The 17,102-nt window shown below is 37.6% G+C and overlaps 1 protein-coding gene across 3 annotated transcripts in view; it reads right to left on the bottom strand.

Moving 5' to 3' along the window:
• The window catches only part of LOC100650186, a 115,342-nt gene that overhangs the window by 29,355 nt on the left and 68,885 nt on the right, over positions 1 to 17,102 (bottom strand). Inside the window, exon 3 of one of the 3 annotated variants that reach the window (XM_048414175.1) lies at positions 8,244 to 8,290. The exons of the other annotated variants lie outside the window; for them this stretch is intronic. The gene's annotated coding sequence lies outside the window, so the exon portion shown is untranslated. The remainder of the gene's footprint in view (positions 1 to 8,243; positions 8,291 to 17,102) is intronic. 3 annotated transcript variants of the gene reach the window in all.

The raw sequence follows: 17,102 nt of genomic DNA, 5'->3' as shown, positions 1-17,102 counted from the left end.
TGATGACGATAATGATGATGATAATGATGATGATAATGATGATGATAATGATGATGATAATAATAGTCGCTTATAAGTTTCCACTTACAGGGATGTTGTTACATTAGGCTGTTGCAATCTGTTTGAAACGACAAGTATATTCGTCAAACACAAAGTGACTGCTACAATACAGAATTAAGTTGTAATAAAACGACCGTTTCATTTTTTAATGTTATTACCAAGAGGGCTCGTCGTGAGGCAAAATATTGCCACTTCTTCGTGACGACTATACTCGTCGAAGACGGCTAACTGGTTAAGTCTATCCGTTTAATGTACTTATCATTTTCCACAGCTGCCTGCTGTCTTCCTATGAAATGTTCTACTTTCCTCTTATAAAATTTCTACGGAGACGGGTTCCATTGTCGCAAATTTCGCTCCTCGATCAATCGAATTATTTATGGGATGCTCCGACAACCATAATAGGTAGAGCAACGCGATGAAAATAATATAATACGTTGATATAACGTATAAATTAATTATATCACGTATCATAGAATGATATATCATCGATAATGTCATTACCAAAGCGTCGATCTGAATAGTTTCGTTTAAGTTTGATAGCTAATCGCTAGCAAACTGCGTCGTAATAAATTATCCTGGCTGATAGGAAGCAATTATACAAATTGAACGCACGAATAGTCCGAGGAATTGTCTGAAGAAAGCATTATCTCTTGGAAATTTCATTAGAAGGTAAACACTGCGTGGGTGGAACCCTATCTGTAAATTTGCAGTTATTTCTTATTGGGTGATCTCCTCATTAATTTTACAGGGGGTGCTAACAAGCAGACTGACGAACGAGGGTAACATTCCCTTTTGAACGCTTCTGCGAATTCTCCGTTGCCTTTGCCAGCTTTCTGTCCGATTATACAAAATCTATCAAACGAGAATTTATCAATAAACCGCAGATTGTCGTACAAATTAATATAATTGTATATATTAATATAATTGTAAATATTATTGGCGGAACGGAGCTTAAATAAAGTACTTTGCCTCTGATAACTTAATAAACTTGATTGCAGAAGATAAAATTCTCGATCGTTGATCAAAGCAAAGTCGAAGATGCAAAGACACCTCTCTACACGCTGGAAGCATAAAACTTCACAAGATAAAATAAAAGATCGAAATCGTAAATTTGAAGGGATAAAGTCGCTGTTCCGATGTAAGCGAGATATCATTAACTTTCACTCTCACCTACGAATGGTCATAAATGTCTCAAAGCGTACAGAAGACACCAGGGAGAAACGATATAGTATCGATAAAACTTTTATTATTAAAAAAAAATTACCACATTCGAAGTTTTTATTTGGGGACTTTGAAACGCTCCCTGCTAAAAACCTTTAACGCCCCCCCCCCTATATCTTCTTCTTTTTATACCTCGGAAGCAGTTTCACAAGTTTCCTGCCCTTTTCATTATTTTAGACCTAATAAGAAGATATTTTTAAGGTGAAAAAGACAGTACGTTTATCATCGATGTCAGTCCGCTTGGATTCTATGGTAAATTCATACAGAATATCTTAATCAGTTAATTGTCTTTGACGAGTATACTCGTCGTGCGGAAAAAATAGTTAAAACTTGCTGTTTTCAATTGCGATAAATTTCGGCAATAAAGTTGAAAAATAAAAACTTAACGCTAGAACTACCGATAGTTAACACGAAGCTATTTCTACTAAAACCAGCGAAAATGACTGGTCTTTAAAAAATACGTAACAATGGAATATTTTTATATTTAGTGATTTATTACTTTCTTACAGAAGGAATTCCATGTTATGTAGTGCATTTTTGGGATTATTAATCCATCTGGGACCATCATCCCTGAACTAGGATTGATACACTTATAATAGGATTGATACACTTCCTGATAAATGTTATCATTATATCGAATGACACGCAGTAAAAATTTTAAGAACGCGTGGCAAGTTGTACAAAACGAGGAAACTGGTTAATTGGGATTCAGATTGTGGGAAACAGATTGTGGAACCCTTTTACCCTTTTACACCTTGACAAATACCGGGTATTTTAACTGATATTGGTATAGGTAGCCTTGATACATTATTTTGAGTTTGAATACATAAAAAACAAAACAAGATTCATTATATTATTCTTTTAGTTATCGTTGCAAAAGTCATTACATCATTGCGGAAAAAAATATAACATGAAGTAGGAATTTTAAAATAAAATTGTAAAACCAGTCAATTTCACTAGTTATTTTGGTTTAGTTTATTTGACAACTTAATTCCATACTACACAGTTGCACATACCCTGTGTTTGAATATACTCGTCATCGCCTTTTAGGAAAACGTTTTCCAAACAGGTGGCAACAGTCGACTGGCCAAGTAGATTATTAGCAACTTCGTCAAGAAAGTTTCTAATTTTATGAAGGAAACGTAAAATATAGAAATTGGTAATTTTAAACACGAAAAAAATGTAAAGATTGTATAGCCTCAGTATAGGTTCAGTCGCTATCTCCCTTTCAGAACATTTTAGAAATCATCTACAAGATCATATTGACCATTAATTCTCAATCTTTTCGTCCCCTTCGTGTCTCTTATGTCAGATTGAAGGGAATGTCAACGATAATTTACCTTCTACCCTTGGTGAACAACTTTCAGATAGAAATGGCGGAACCTTCAAGATATATCGAATGATATTTATTAAGCCGTCCCATTAGGGTGAACGAGAACGGAATGTAGCATTAACTTGGTACATAAAATCCCACCCCACTTTATCTCCAGCATATTGCTTGTACGGTTCTGCAACCATGTAACATTTGCCCCTAATGCGATACAAGTATGAGAAGAGCTTCGGTATGTTGCAGCCTAAGTATCGTGAATTACGAGCGCAATAAAAATGTTAATGCTACAACAAGGAAAACAACGTTCCGATTTGTTTAATTCTTTTAATTCGAATCACGAAAAAAGCACATGTTCATTCAAAATGATAGTAATCCGTGTTATGAAAGAAGCAAGGACGAGCATATAAATTGATTTGAATTTTTCGAAATATTTGTTCAGATGGCGAATCGAAGAGATGAAAGGCGAATCGAAAGTTGAAAGATTTCGGAATAAATTATTTTTTTAACGTTCTGTACGTGTGCGAATCTTCGAAAGATGTTCCAATTTCCGTTGCTCTAAACCCAGATAAAGAAAGCTTGAAAAATAAACCTCTACCTTGTTCATCGCAAAAACTCAAGTCGTTTGATCTGACCTTACGAAGAAATTATTCAATTGCGAAGGATGCCAACGATGCGAACTTGCCAACTCGAGAAAGCGAAAAAACTTTCGACAGATCTAACTCACGAAGATGGAAGAGATCGATTTACGTAAATGGAAAGATGCGTAGCTATCTTTGAATAAATAAAAAACTTACATATTATTTAAACGAAAAAGGTCGTTTCAACAAAGATCCATTTTGAGATCAAAACAAAGATCCAAAATTTCTCCCTATCGCGCTCTCTTTTCTCTCATCTTTACACACTCATTGTGTAATATCATGGTCATATAGCAGTTTCAACAATGTTTCGACCATGTAACGAGCTATCCTAATCACATCGAACTACCACGGAAAATGCAGTCGAACAAGCAGACTAACGCCAATGATTCATAGACTCGTGGCAAACGAAAATTAATCGCTGCGAGTCTTTTTCCTGTCGTTGCTATATACTATGTATGTATGTATGTATGTATGTATGTATGTATGTATGTATATGTACGTACATTTATATATGTAGCTTGCTCCGGACATACAGACTAACAGATAATAACCGAAGAGAAATATCCAGGCTGTGTCACACGACAAAAGCCACTAGCATGATTTAGGATGCCACCAGTGATAAAGGATATGCATCTATTATTTATAGTGATAAAAATTCTATTACTTTCTTCTCACAGTACTGTGTCTAACTAGACTGTGAATATTTATTGCGCGCTCATATTTCCACGAAAATAATTAAGAGAGACACTTGAACCGGAAGTTGCCGTTATTTGTTAAATATTATATTAGATCGTGGCAAAAGTTTCTTTCGTTCTATAAGGAAATCATAGACGCGCAACATTTTTCTGTTTTCTATTATTTTATCGAATTACGTACGATCCATTTTGTCCTATTAAGATGAAGATCGCATTGTTTGACTGAATTTTCGTGTTTGTATAAAGATGCGTTGTCGTAAAAGATATGTTTGTAAAACAAAGACGATTAGGGGACAACCTGCTGTTGTTACAAGCAACAGGTACTCTACTTTAGATATTTTATACGTTTACGTATACGACATCCGATACGTTTTTACACGTTATGAGCACGTTGTATCCATTTCTGCATGATTTCAGATTTCTCTTGAACGTATAAAACGACCACGATATACATATTCCAACGAAAATAAATAAAAACGCGCTTCATTAACCAGGCACACGTCAACGCGTAAATTCAACAAATTGTGGAACTTTGAAATTGCACGCAGAGAATACGTGGATGCGTATGGCGCAATTTTTATTTTCTGCCACAATTCACCCTCGGAGAGTGAAATCTACCTCTGAAAATTTCCCGCTATTGCTGTAACATTGACGGATACTTTTATCGAACGATAGGCGCTGATCGAAAGATGTAACTCTCGTCCGAAAAGTTTCTTTCTATGTATACTTGTGGCTTGAAAGCTATAATGGAAAATCGGAAAGTAGGCCGATTCTCGGAGGTGAATTTCATCCCCTTAGAGCAACTTTGGACAGCGAAAGAAAGTCCTGTACGCGTCTCGGAAGTTTCATAATCTTTCGAAACCTGTCTTGTAAGTAGAAAATTTGCTTATATCTGTTTTGAATATTTTATACGCTTCTGCATTATTTCGTACACTCTGTGTACTCGTTTTCGAATTTCTCATAAACGCAGAGAAAACGTACGCGACGACTGTTCTATGCATCTCGTTTTTTGAAAATGAACGATAATCGCAAGAACTTGTAACGTTGAAGAACGAGCCACTGACTGTCGTCGTTGATCTTTCAGATCATCCTCGCTTTTATTTAATTACAGCTAAGTGGAAAACATCGGTAGCGAACACAACGTCGTCGATATCCCGTACAATACGTCGTGTTACGATATTACGGTGAACATCATTTGTCAGCATCGGCTTCCCATCTGATCTTTACAATTCTTTCGAATACGCCTTTCAACGACGCTTTAAACTCGTGGCCGTTTTCCAGGACAACGCACACCGCGCCCGATAGAAATATCGAAAGCGAAAGCTTTCTCTTGTTGGCGGATAAATGCCCGTGAAAGCTCCGGATCGATAAGGGACACGGTATGTTAAATTCTTTTTCTTCGAAACAGGTCTGATGCAGCTTTCGATTTCTCGGAGAAGCGATTCACGCGATAATCGTTTCCCTTTGCGACGATTCTGTGAAAAGCTTCACACGCTTTTCCGCTACACACGACAGATCGTCACTCTTTCTATCGAATAATCCAAGCCGAATCCAAGTTCGACAAGACCAATTCCGCAAAATTCCTGTCTCTCGCTATTCCTCGTGTAGAAGATTTACTAAGTTGAAATTTCACAGATCGTAGCTGCTAAGCTACTCGTAAGTTACTCGCAAATCCTTTCGTAACTTGTATCTCGTCCTTGCATCGTGTTCCTGCATATTCTTCCCAATAAATTCTAATTAAACCGCGGATCCATATTTTGGAGAATGTAAAAAGGTAGAATCTCGGTTGAAAATTGCCTTACCAACCAATTGCTGTAGAAAACGCTACTTTATATATTTTTTCGTGTTCCATTTCGAATTTCCTATGAATGGAATTCAGGAATCCTAGGAATGGAATAAATGGAGTATTAAAATCTTTCCGTTTAATTACAAGGTGGTCACAAAGCGGAAAGGTCAATGAAAATATTCTTGTCGCGCTTTTTCTCCTCTGCGATCTTCCGAGACGTTAAGAAAATCGAAATTGCAGGATTTTAAAAACGAACGTAAGACTTTGACGTTATTGAGAAAAATATTTTGACGTGAAATGATATCGCGATAAAGCCCGCTTAAGCTCAGTATTATCTTCGACGTAGAATAAACTTCTGCCCTTTTTTTAACTCGTCGAAGTTGCCTTAAGTTGTTTTAGCTGTCATCCTGCGCTACTTTCGCTATCACTAAAAATTTCTCTCAGAAATTCCAACGAGAAGCAAAATTAAATAAATCGGCGTGCATAGTAATTGCGTTTTGTTATCACGACAAGAATCGCGTTAGTAGGAACGCAATTTCAGCTTTTTTATTCGCCGCCAAAACGTTCATTTTTGATACTGTCAGTTTCGTTTGGATAGAAAAAGGGAAAAAAGAAAGGGAGATAATTCGGACGTCTTACTCGACAACTTTGCCTTCTTAATTAGCAGCGAGTCAACGACTTGTACGAAATTCTCCACATTAGTCGGCGGCAGCTAATCGCGACAAATGGCGTGCAACGATGTGCAACTTGTCGTACAGCTGCGAAAAAAGCTATTCAGCTCGTTCGAGCAGGTTCAGTAATTTTAACGGCATAAGACATGTCCAACGTTTCGTGGAAAATTTTATCTGCGCTCTGTTTTTCTTTTATCGTTTTATTTCCGTGACTTGGAGATCACTTCCAGGCTGAGCAAAGGGAATATTTTAATACCAGATCAAAAAGGGAAACAGCCTATCAAATCGAACGATGGAAGGTTTTTTAAAATAGATGACAAATCTGCCAAGTTCTGGGTCCCGTTAAGAGCATAACTAACTTACAACTGCGTGATAACTAGATCGCTGGTGTTCACGCGTAAATTCATTCGTACCTTCATCGAAGCGATAAAAAATATTTTTTAATAAAATTTCGGATCGATGGAATTACGAATTTCCATAAAAATATGCGAGCCAAATTAAAATTTGTTTCGTCCACTATCGATATTGCCACATCTACAATGTGTTTTCCGCTTCTCACGTTTCGCGTATATTTTTTTTTTTCATACTACGCGAATTTCCATAAATATATAAACATCGGCAGTCTAATTGAAACCCTGAAACCCTCGAACCGATGTATTTCGTTCGAAAATCAATTAAAGCGATGTTTTTCGATAATTCGAGAAATTAGTTAACAACGAATTCGATTTGATATGTTTTCATTGGACGCGTTCGCTTTAATTGCCCTTTCATCGAACGCTTTGCCTCGGTCCCCTGTCTTAAACATTTCCTCGGAGGATGAACTTCTTAATGGACTTGATGAACGGTGTGGACTTAACGAAGGTAATTTTTTATACTCGCGGAATGATCTTTTTCAGAGAATCTTAACAATGGTCGAGCTGATAGAAGGAGCAATGCATGTCTTTTAAACGTCTTCGTTTAAATCATTACGAGATATTCGAATGAGTTGTAATCGACCATAAGCGTATCGTAATTGAATTATTAATTATTTATTAGAACAAACGATAATTAATATATATTTCTCGATGATACGTTTCTACGTGATATATCTCTTTTTCGTGAAAATTATCTCCTGAATTTTCCACCGTTTTGTACACCATGGTAAATATGTTCGTGAAATAGCTTTCACGATAAAAGTCTCTCGTACCTGCACGATAATAAAACTGTTTTTATTAAATCTCTTTCATTGTTTTCGAACAGAAAATCTATTCTCTGTTGTTTCCTATACGACGCGAAATACGTTCTACGACAGTGCGTTACCGTATAAAGGTTAAACTGTGTACCGTAAAAGGTCAGGCTACAATTGTTGAGAAAGTTGTTTTGAAAATAACGGAAAACGTCAAGATAAAATCAGCATTTCTATCGGTTTAATATCTTTGCATGGAATACAAATTTTATTAATTTTAAAACAATTGGCGTTATTTTCAGCAAGTTAGTCGGTAAAAAATTCAATCGATATTTCACAAACTGGTTGTTCAACGGATATTCCTTTCTCCGTGGTTGCACAGAATACACATTATTTTTTCATTTTCTTTTTTCCTTATCGAACCTCTGAATTCGTATCACAGTTGCGCATAAATATGCACGACGTAAAATTGCGTTAGACGCTTAATTTGCAATTCTTTCGAAGAATAAAAACATGCGAGTAATCTCTGCAGTAAATTAATAAATTTACTTGAAGGGTACTTGCGCGAAGAAAACATTGTAAATTGCAAAATTGAATAATTTTGATGTTTTACCGGAGAACGTCCTACGTACCGATAAAAATACTGTATTATGAAATTTAACTGTGATTTCCCTTACCGAATAAGCTACCACTAACACTGGAAGGTTGTGTCGCAACGTCGTTTCTGTAAAAAAAGAATACAAATTTCAATAAACATTGGTCGATCCTTTGCAAGTAACAGCCGACACACACACACACACACGCCTCTCTACCCGTACGCTTCCCTCGTTCGTGAATCTGGAATATGTTAAGGCTGAACTACATCAAGTTTTCTCCTGCTGGCGAAAAAACTTGTTTCTTGGCACTCGAGGTGATTTCTACGAGAACTCTTAGCTTGGTACGTTAAGAGCTGTACAGGCTACGCCGCCAAACTATACGTCGCTTGATAACTCGAATCACTTTGAATCGCAAGCGTTGAAGCGTTAATGGATTACCGATCCCCGAACCGAGTGCCAAAACGCACTCTACGCGCACTGTTTTTACTCTGCTCAAACCGAGGAGGAAAAAAAAAAAAATAAAGGCACCTCATCCTCGTTGATCGATAGAATCGTTCTGTTTTGTGTCTGTTGGGGTAAACGAAGTAGCACAAGGTACGTTTCATCACGTTGCGAAACTCGTTCGCACATCGAAGGTAAATGAAGATACGTTTGAAGGAATGAATCCAATTAACTCCGCGAATTGGATGTGAATTCGAACAAAGCCAATAGGAAGCTGCGTCGATTCTCGAATTCTTCCAATAATTGGACAATAATGCCGGCCGCGGGTCAAAGATTGCCGCGCCGGGTTGAACGATAATCGATACTCGGCTATTTTATCAACGAACAATACGCAAACTGTTGTTTCGCGACGGACGCTATCGATAGAGCTGACGGTCGATGACGCCACTCGAGAATCGTGCAAGGGACAGCAGTTATTTCTTTGCTATTATTCGGATTAAAGGTTTCCATGCACTTCACCACATTCGAATTGTTAAATTGCACCGCTGTTGACGTACTTGCGTCCTCTGCTCCCATTGCCACGCGCTCAAGCGTCGCATCGAATTTTTGTTGTTCGCTGTTATTCAAAGTCACGTCAATCACAAAGGCTTTCGGCTGCTATTTCGCGTTAATTCAATTCGAGGATCAAAAAGCGGAATAACCGCGTACCAATGGCGACATTGACGCGAACGAGGCGAGCTATTGTTCCGTCGAGTTTGCCAGCAACCTATATGTTTGTTTTATATTCGCTTCTCATCATCCTCGCTCTCCTGGGCAGCACAGAAATTCAGTTACGTTTCTCCTTGGTTTACGTCCATGGTCTACTCTTTCAACCAACGACCTTCGCGTCTCTCCTACTGAACATCTACGCTCGAAGCTTGAAACTTGAACTTCACCTTCGAACGTACCTCTAACTACTTGTACTATCGCTGCGCCTAAACTTTGACAACGTACAGACGTACAAGATGTGAAACTCAGTGTGAGAATATCCAAAAGACGTATCAACACGACGGACCACGGACAGGCCACGGAGGTCTATTACGAAACTTCAAGACACAAACGGAAGTTGTGTAATTAAAAGAAAATAGTTCGACGTATTACTACGAAGTAGCTCAATTTCCTTAACACTTTGACTGACACGCCGAAATCACATGTTTCACTCAGCACGCCACGGGAATATTTTTATTGTTCCAAGCATATAATGGCAAAATAATAATAAAATGACGATGTAAGACAACATTCTTCCCCAATGGACCATTTATCTTATTGGTTGTCAGGGGAGGCCACTGTGGCGCAATTGATAGCAACGCATTATAACAAGGCTTCGTTTATTTCAACAAACCAGTCGCATTCGTTATTTCGTCGCAAGCAAAACGTCCAGAATATATCGTTGAAACGTGTAGAAGATATTAGTAAACAGTATTTGCTCATTCTATATATAATAGTAAGGTATGTGCACACTTCTAACTTGAATTATATGATTATAAAGCAGCATTTACGATTATTTTCTAGTAATCTTAACTTAATGAAGAACGAAAAAGATTTCAATTTGAACGTTGAATCGCGAAAATTTTAAATATAATATAAATTAATATAAATTTTAAATCGCGAATTTTAAAAAGAAGGGAGGGCAGGGACACGGCGCAGCACGCGCTGGAGCTTTGTCCGGCGTGGGAGCTACACAGCTACTCCCTGCGGCACGTCATAGATGAAAGATTGACACACTCTCGGCGATTCTAGAAACGATGTTGAGAGCGAACCATAGGAATACGAGGCTGTCCGCCTCTTTTGCGAGCGAGCAGAAAGGGAGAGAAAGAAGAACTCTCACCCTTGTAGGATAACGCATGCAGGGGGATGGCGGTCAGGCGGCCCTAGAACCGCTTCATCGCCGTCCCAACGGACCCACGACTAAAACAGGGGATAACGCTAGGGGCAATGCCCCCCCCCCTCCCTAGCATCAAATTCAACAGTCGGAGAATTATTAGGATTGGCTCGAACAAGAGGACGACGGAAAAGGGTGCAACTGAAGACAATTCATGAGAGGTTCCTGGAGCACTCCTGTCGTACGCGTAGGATGATCATCGTGAAATTTTAGTCGGTAAGAGTCCGACACTACTCTACTGTTACCGATTATTAGCAGCAGCGGAGTGTTCATGAGGATTTCTTCACGTACAAAAAGAAAAAAAAAGGTGGAAGAGTAATAAATAGCAAGAAGAAAAATACCGACTAAACAGTCGCAAATTCTTTTCATAGTTGCAACGTGAATCCCATAGAATTGGATAAAGTAAATTGATCGAAAAAATGACGAATGTTAATGTTACGCATGAACGCAACTATCCTGTTATCGGGTTCAAGAATGCGCATGGGTCGTGGCTTATTAACGCGTATATCGTCAGGCACATAGCTGTGGCGTGGTACTCCGGGGCACAAGGACCTCTGTTTTCGTGTTACCTAAGGGTAGTTACGGTACAAACGGGTCGATTGAGCGGTCGATGAGAAATTTGAGTAAGTCTCTCCCTGCGGAAACGCGAGTTTGGTCGACTAGTCTGGGTCAAGGGTCGAGCGACGGATAAAATTTTCGCGTGCAAACGCAAAAATTTAATTGCGTAGATTGGTAAAACCTCGGTTCGGTAATAAATAGAGTTCGCTTAAAAATAAAGAGACCTCGTTTCAAACGAATCAATGTGCACAGTGCACGACGTCGTAGTAATGATCAGTGGCTTATTCTTTGCAACTTGTAGCGAGTTAGACAATGAGTTTCCACTATATCTCGTTTATCTCACGAGTAACCCGCGCATCTCGTGAATTAGAAACGTAGTTTAAAGTTTCGATATCCAGTAAACCACTCGTGGCCATCAGCGACGTGTTTTTAACATTTTAGATCTTGTTTAGCAGATTCGCTTGTTTATGAGACTCTGTTGTCCTCTTCGATTTGTTCGCGCAGTATCGCCCGACGGAACGGAAATTGCAAGCTGCAAGCTGCTCTTGGCTTTATTTGCAAATTTATTCGTGCGCACATATTTCTAATTACGATTAACATCACCAAGCAAGAGCAACGCAATCGATTGTCACACGAATCTCTTGACACGTGCGATTTATGGCGAGAAAGAGGCAAAACCGTGTCGGCGGATTTGGCACGACTTGCAAATTGCCAGTGTTACACGGTCAAGTGAATAAATATTCGCGTGTCTATTTCGTTCGTCGATGGAAAAATTTTATCAGCTCTGTAACTGATACGTTTTACGGCACGACGAACGATTTATAGCAAATTCTTAATGCTTACGATATAATTTGCCAAGAGTTTATACCATCGAGTTTATAGCAGCTTGATCACAGGTCGAATATCCTGTCAAGGTATTTGATATTTCGAATTTACGTCTATATCGATAAAATCAGCAACACGGTAAAATGATACAGCAGTTGCCCTACGCGTTATTTTATATATTTTTATCAACTGCGTAGCATCGTTTTAGAAAATTACTGTAAGAAACTACTAGAATTATTTTCTGTTTATTATTTTACGTTTTTCTCTAATTTCAAACACCACGATCAAGTTGGAATAAAATTAAATTGAAATATATCGATAAGGAGTGAAATTGCATGGCATATGTCAAAAAATAGACGAAATAGATTTTCATGATCTTGATGGCGTAAAGCGTCAAGCGTAATACTAGCAATGTCAATACTAATGTCGATACCGGCAGTAAATTGATCTTGGTGGTTTAACGCACGGACAATCAAGTGCAACCGTGCAACATGCGGATTTAATCAAATTACATTAGAAAATTATGTATGTACACGAACGATACATGGCATATTTAACCCTTTGTATTCCTGTGTGGAGTGTGACTCGACATCAGTGTTTACCTCAGAAACTCCTTTGTCGAGTCCCACTAGACATTCTTTCAGACCCACCTTTTTTTGTGAAACGTGCGAAAAAAAAGCCAGGATTGCATCCTGGAAGTTGTTCCAAGATATACCATACACTTAAAAATTACAAGGTACGACAATAGTGTGAATAAAACTGGTATTTAAATGAATTTGTTTCTTCCTTTGTTTATTTAAATTGTCTTCTTTTTTAGTTAAAGTAAATTTCAAATTGAATTTAAAAGCGTTGCGAGCTGCTGGTAACGAAATTGAAATAAAATTCGGAGTGGAAAGGGTTAATATCAAAGTCACCTAAAGAAATCGAAGTACCCGATATGATTGAAACTTAAAGACAGCCTCTCGTTTGACAAAACAATATTTTACCACTAAGTTCTTTTCTATCAGGTAAAAGCTAATTCTCGGATTATCGAAATCCACGATTACAAATATTAATTTCGACAAACGTTCTCGAGATCGAGCCTCCGTTCATCGATTAAAATATAAACTGTGTTTATCTGAAATTGCTCGTACATGCTGCGACGTAGAATTTTTTTTCAACGATGCTCGACAATTTCACTTTCAATTGTAAAAAATGTTACGCATCGAGCGGAAACACCTGACTCGAAACGATAACGTTTCATCAGAAAAATCGGAATGTTTCTATTTTTCTATGTTTCGTAGAACTGGCGTTTCTCGTTCGTCGTTTAATTCGTGTTTTGAATGATGTTGAGTTTGACGTTGACTGATCGAAGAACGAGTGGATGAATTTGTAATAGAAAAGTTTACTGAAATGATTAAAGGTATAAATATAAGGTATAAATTAAAGGTATAAATAAATATAAAGGTATAAATATAATATAATACTGATTCAGATCCTTAATCTTTTAGTATTACTAGAAAATGGAACGATAGGGAGCACGTTCATAAATTTATGGCAAAAGAATATTACCAAAAAAGGTAAGCTTCTGGCTTTGGCTAGAGGCTACAGGGAACATAAAGAGAAATCTGTTTATTAGTTTCTTTGTTCCTAGACCTTGCAACCTTTTTTGAACATAATATACATTCAAGGGTAGGATAATATGCGCCGCTCCTTATTTGCAATATATCTGCGTAATAGCAGTCTCCAGGCTATGGATATACATAAATAAAGATGTAGAATTTTTCATGAAGTTACTTCAACAGATGAAATATACGATAAATCGCAAGTTAATCACTTCTAAAACAGCGTCTTTTTGTGATTTTTTTTTTTTTAGAAGGAAAAGAAAGAAACGAAGTTATTGAATTTTGAGGTATGTTTTTATATATATTTAACGAATACAAAAAATTTCTTTTTAAAGTAAAAGAAAAATTATAACAGCGTAAAATTATTTCTAAGCCTATTTCATGGGCTGCATTTTTCAATCGGCGTGATCCTCGACTGAAACGAAGAACGAAAAAAGGATTAAATTATTATATATTTTTCTTCTCGATGGACTAAAAAAAAAGAAGGCGGAAAATAAAAAAATGTGTTTTTTAAGAAGAAAGAATAAACTTCAAGGTGCTATAACAATTATTTAAATCAACTTTTTGACAAACTTTTTTAGTTCATCGAGAAGAAAAATATATAATAATTTAATCCTTTCTAGTTTTTCCGTTTCAGTCAAGAATTACGAGGTGAATCTTTCACGCCGACTGAAAACGATTAGAAATCTGATATAATTCTTTTGTTAACGTTAAAAAAAATTTGTTGTATTCGTTAAATATATATAAAGCCACACCTCAAAATTCAATAACTTCGTTTCTTTCTTTCCCTTCTAAAAAAAATCACAAAAAGACGCTGTTTTAGAACATTCTAATTCAGGACACCCCGTTAAATAATCATATCGTCGAAGTACGTAAGAATTTAAAGCGAGGATCAGCTTCGTGACAGAGCTCGTCTCTGCGTACGAGCGATGATAAGTCAGGAAAACGTTGATATTTAACTAAAAGTTATTACCGTATACGCGTAAACGTGTTCCTGTCGCATCTACTTCACGCGTTGCAACGCTAGGCATTCTGACGCGTCATAATCTTTTAGTCGGCTAAATGTAATATCAATCGTTAGCAGAGAAACGTGAAAGAATTTGGGAGTATTTCTATGTACGAGGATTTATCGAGAAAGATATTAAAAATACATTTATCAAACAGCTTACAGTTTAAACAACTGCACACGCTTCTCTGCCTGCGTCTTTACGTAGAAAATATTTTTTCTATCCAAGAGATGTACGCAGATTTTTCCAACTGACCGTATTTTCACTGTATTAAAAGGCTCTATACTACGAAACACGTAATACTTTCTACGAAACCATTTAATAACAAAAACGACGTAGAAACGTTCGTTCTGTTGCACAGGCGAACGAACAAAATGCGTTTCTTCCATTTCACAGTTTTTACGGGGTTCAGAGAGACCGCTGCGGATGTTAAACCGCGTTCGACAAGTATGGCGGAAGACGATTTATCTAAAGTTGTCAGGAAACGAGAACAGCTTATATAATTGGAGTTCGTATAATGGAAGCTTACCAATTTTTCTCGCTACGTATCGCTCTTTGCTCGAATAATACGTTAATAACGTTCCGTTAATTGGGCGTTAATTAAAGTTTTGTTTCAATAAACGCATTTCTACTCTACTTGTATTTTTCTCGATAAATCCCGTGTACGCAGCGAACGCTGAAATGCTTCTACGTTTCCATGCTAACGGTCCATGTTACCATTTAGCCGACTAATTGTCAGTGATTAATAAATTGTGATAATTGCTCGATAAAAAGCGAGTGATAAGTGAATTTATGATACGATTAATCAGCTCTTCCAGATCTCTTTGAAAGCGTGTGCCTAGAATGTGTCGCAAAAGGTAAACGGTGACGAGTATACTCGTCAAACACGGAGTACGTGTGGCTGTTATAACGTAGAATGAAATTGCAACGAAACGACTGTTTTATCTTGTAATTTTATTAATGTCGGGCTAACATTTGGCAATGGCGTAACTCGTATGATGTAACTGAGTGAGAAAACGTTGTTTATAAAGCTTAAAGTGTCGTGTATGGTAATACCCCATACAAAATGTTTTATGGAAACATCGATGGATCTCGAAGAGGAGTTTCGCGTTTTACACCTTTCGCTGAAAAGGCGGATGCTGAAATAACGTTATAATCCACATTATATGCAGGTGAGAGGTCAGTGATAAAAGATAAAATGTAAAGACACGATGGATCTGCTATATTCTACGTTCCATCGAACCACGAAATATCTTGGAGCCTTTAAAGCGTACGGAACAGAAAATTTCGTTATCGAAGCAAATGAGAATGTAACAATGTAATGGTGCAAAATTACAATACATATATGCGATATAAAAAGAATAAATCTGTTCGTTTCTCACTTGTCTTTTCAACAAAATCCATTATCTTTTATTATCGTAAGTCAGCAGCTAGAATATACGATTAATTCTAAAAATAGTGCAAGTGATTTAAGCATTTAAGAGGCACATTTTCGAACAAACTGCTCGTAAAATTGTACGACGTGTAAATCTCACTTTAAAAGATCGTATATTTTACGAAACGTTTTATTGCGTGTCGGAAAAATACTTTTTAACGCGCTCGAACGCCGAACGTCGAAACGCGTCTAAAAACGAGATGCAGCGGCGATCGAAGGGAAGTTTAAAATTCACAAAACTGTGTACGATAACTGCACCTTACGTACTAATTGCAACTTTCATCACCAACAACGTTGAAGACAGTCATCCGTATCAAGCTTGTTCGCAATCCAATTCTTCTTATCAATTACAACTTTTCTTTTTTTCTAAAACTGTCGCGTTTCTTTTATCCTTTTTTTTTTAAACTTCCTCTCGTCCTCCATCGTATACGACTTGCTGCAATTTCACAGCCACCGGCACGTACGTGCCACAGAATAGACGACTATCGTCGACGATTTTGAACAAATTTTAGAAAGAAGAAAACTTAATAAAATTCGTGATGTATCAATTTGAAGCTGCCTCACCTTATCCGCCAACGTAGATGAAGCAGTAAATACACCGACGTACGGATACTGTTTGCAACCACTGTGCGTCTACATTTCTTTTCCGCCCCTGTCTTTCCCATTCGCCCACACATTTTTTCCCCCGTCACGTATCTCGCACACACGCGTGCGCTATACGCACATACGGAGAATTACAGCACGCGAACCACACAAATCAGTCTCAATTACGAATTAATAAAGAAAGTCGATGTTTCCCGCGGAGATGGTCCGCGAACTATATCTTCCGGGTATTCGGACGTGATTTCCATTTCGAGATACGATTTGGAATGCCAAAATGAGATTAGCGTGGAGATTTACGTCCGCCAGCCGTGCGATCGACCGATTGCCTTGAAATTAGAGTTGATTGTGGAACAGATTGGAGTTTGTTACTGGCGACGGTTAGCAAACTGTGAGACGGATCGTAAAAAGGATTTCGTGCGGCGTATCCTCTGATTAATAGTCTTTTGAACTGTTCATTAAGACGAAACACTGCTGGATAATGGGCGGAGAGAATTTTCTTGAAATCTGTTTTGCTCCGCAGCGGGTAGACGATCCACGGATATTTTT

This window comes from Bombus terrestris, unplaced genomic scaffold (genome assembly GCF_910591885.1).
Source record: "Bombus terrestris unplaced genomic scaffold, iyBomTerr1.2, whole genome shotgun sequence".
NCBI classification, from domain to species: domain Eukaryota; kingdom Metazoa; phylum Arthropoda; class Insecta; order Hymenoptera; family Apidae; genus Bombus; species Bombus terrestris.
This window is presented reverse-complemented; position numbering and strand designations above follow the sequence as displayed.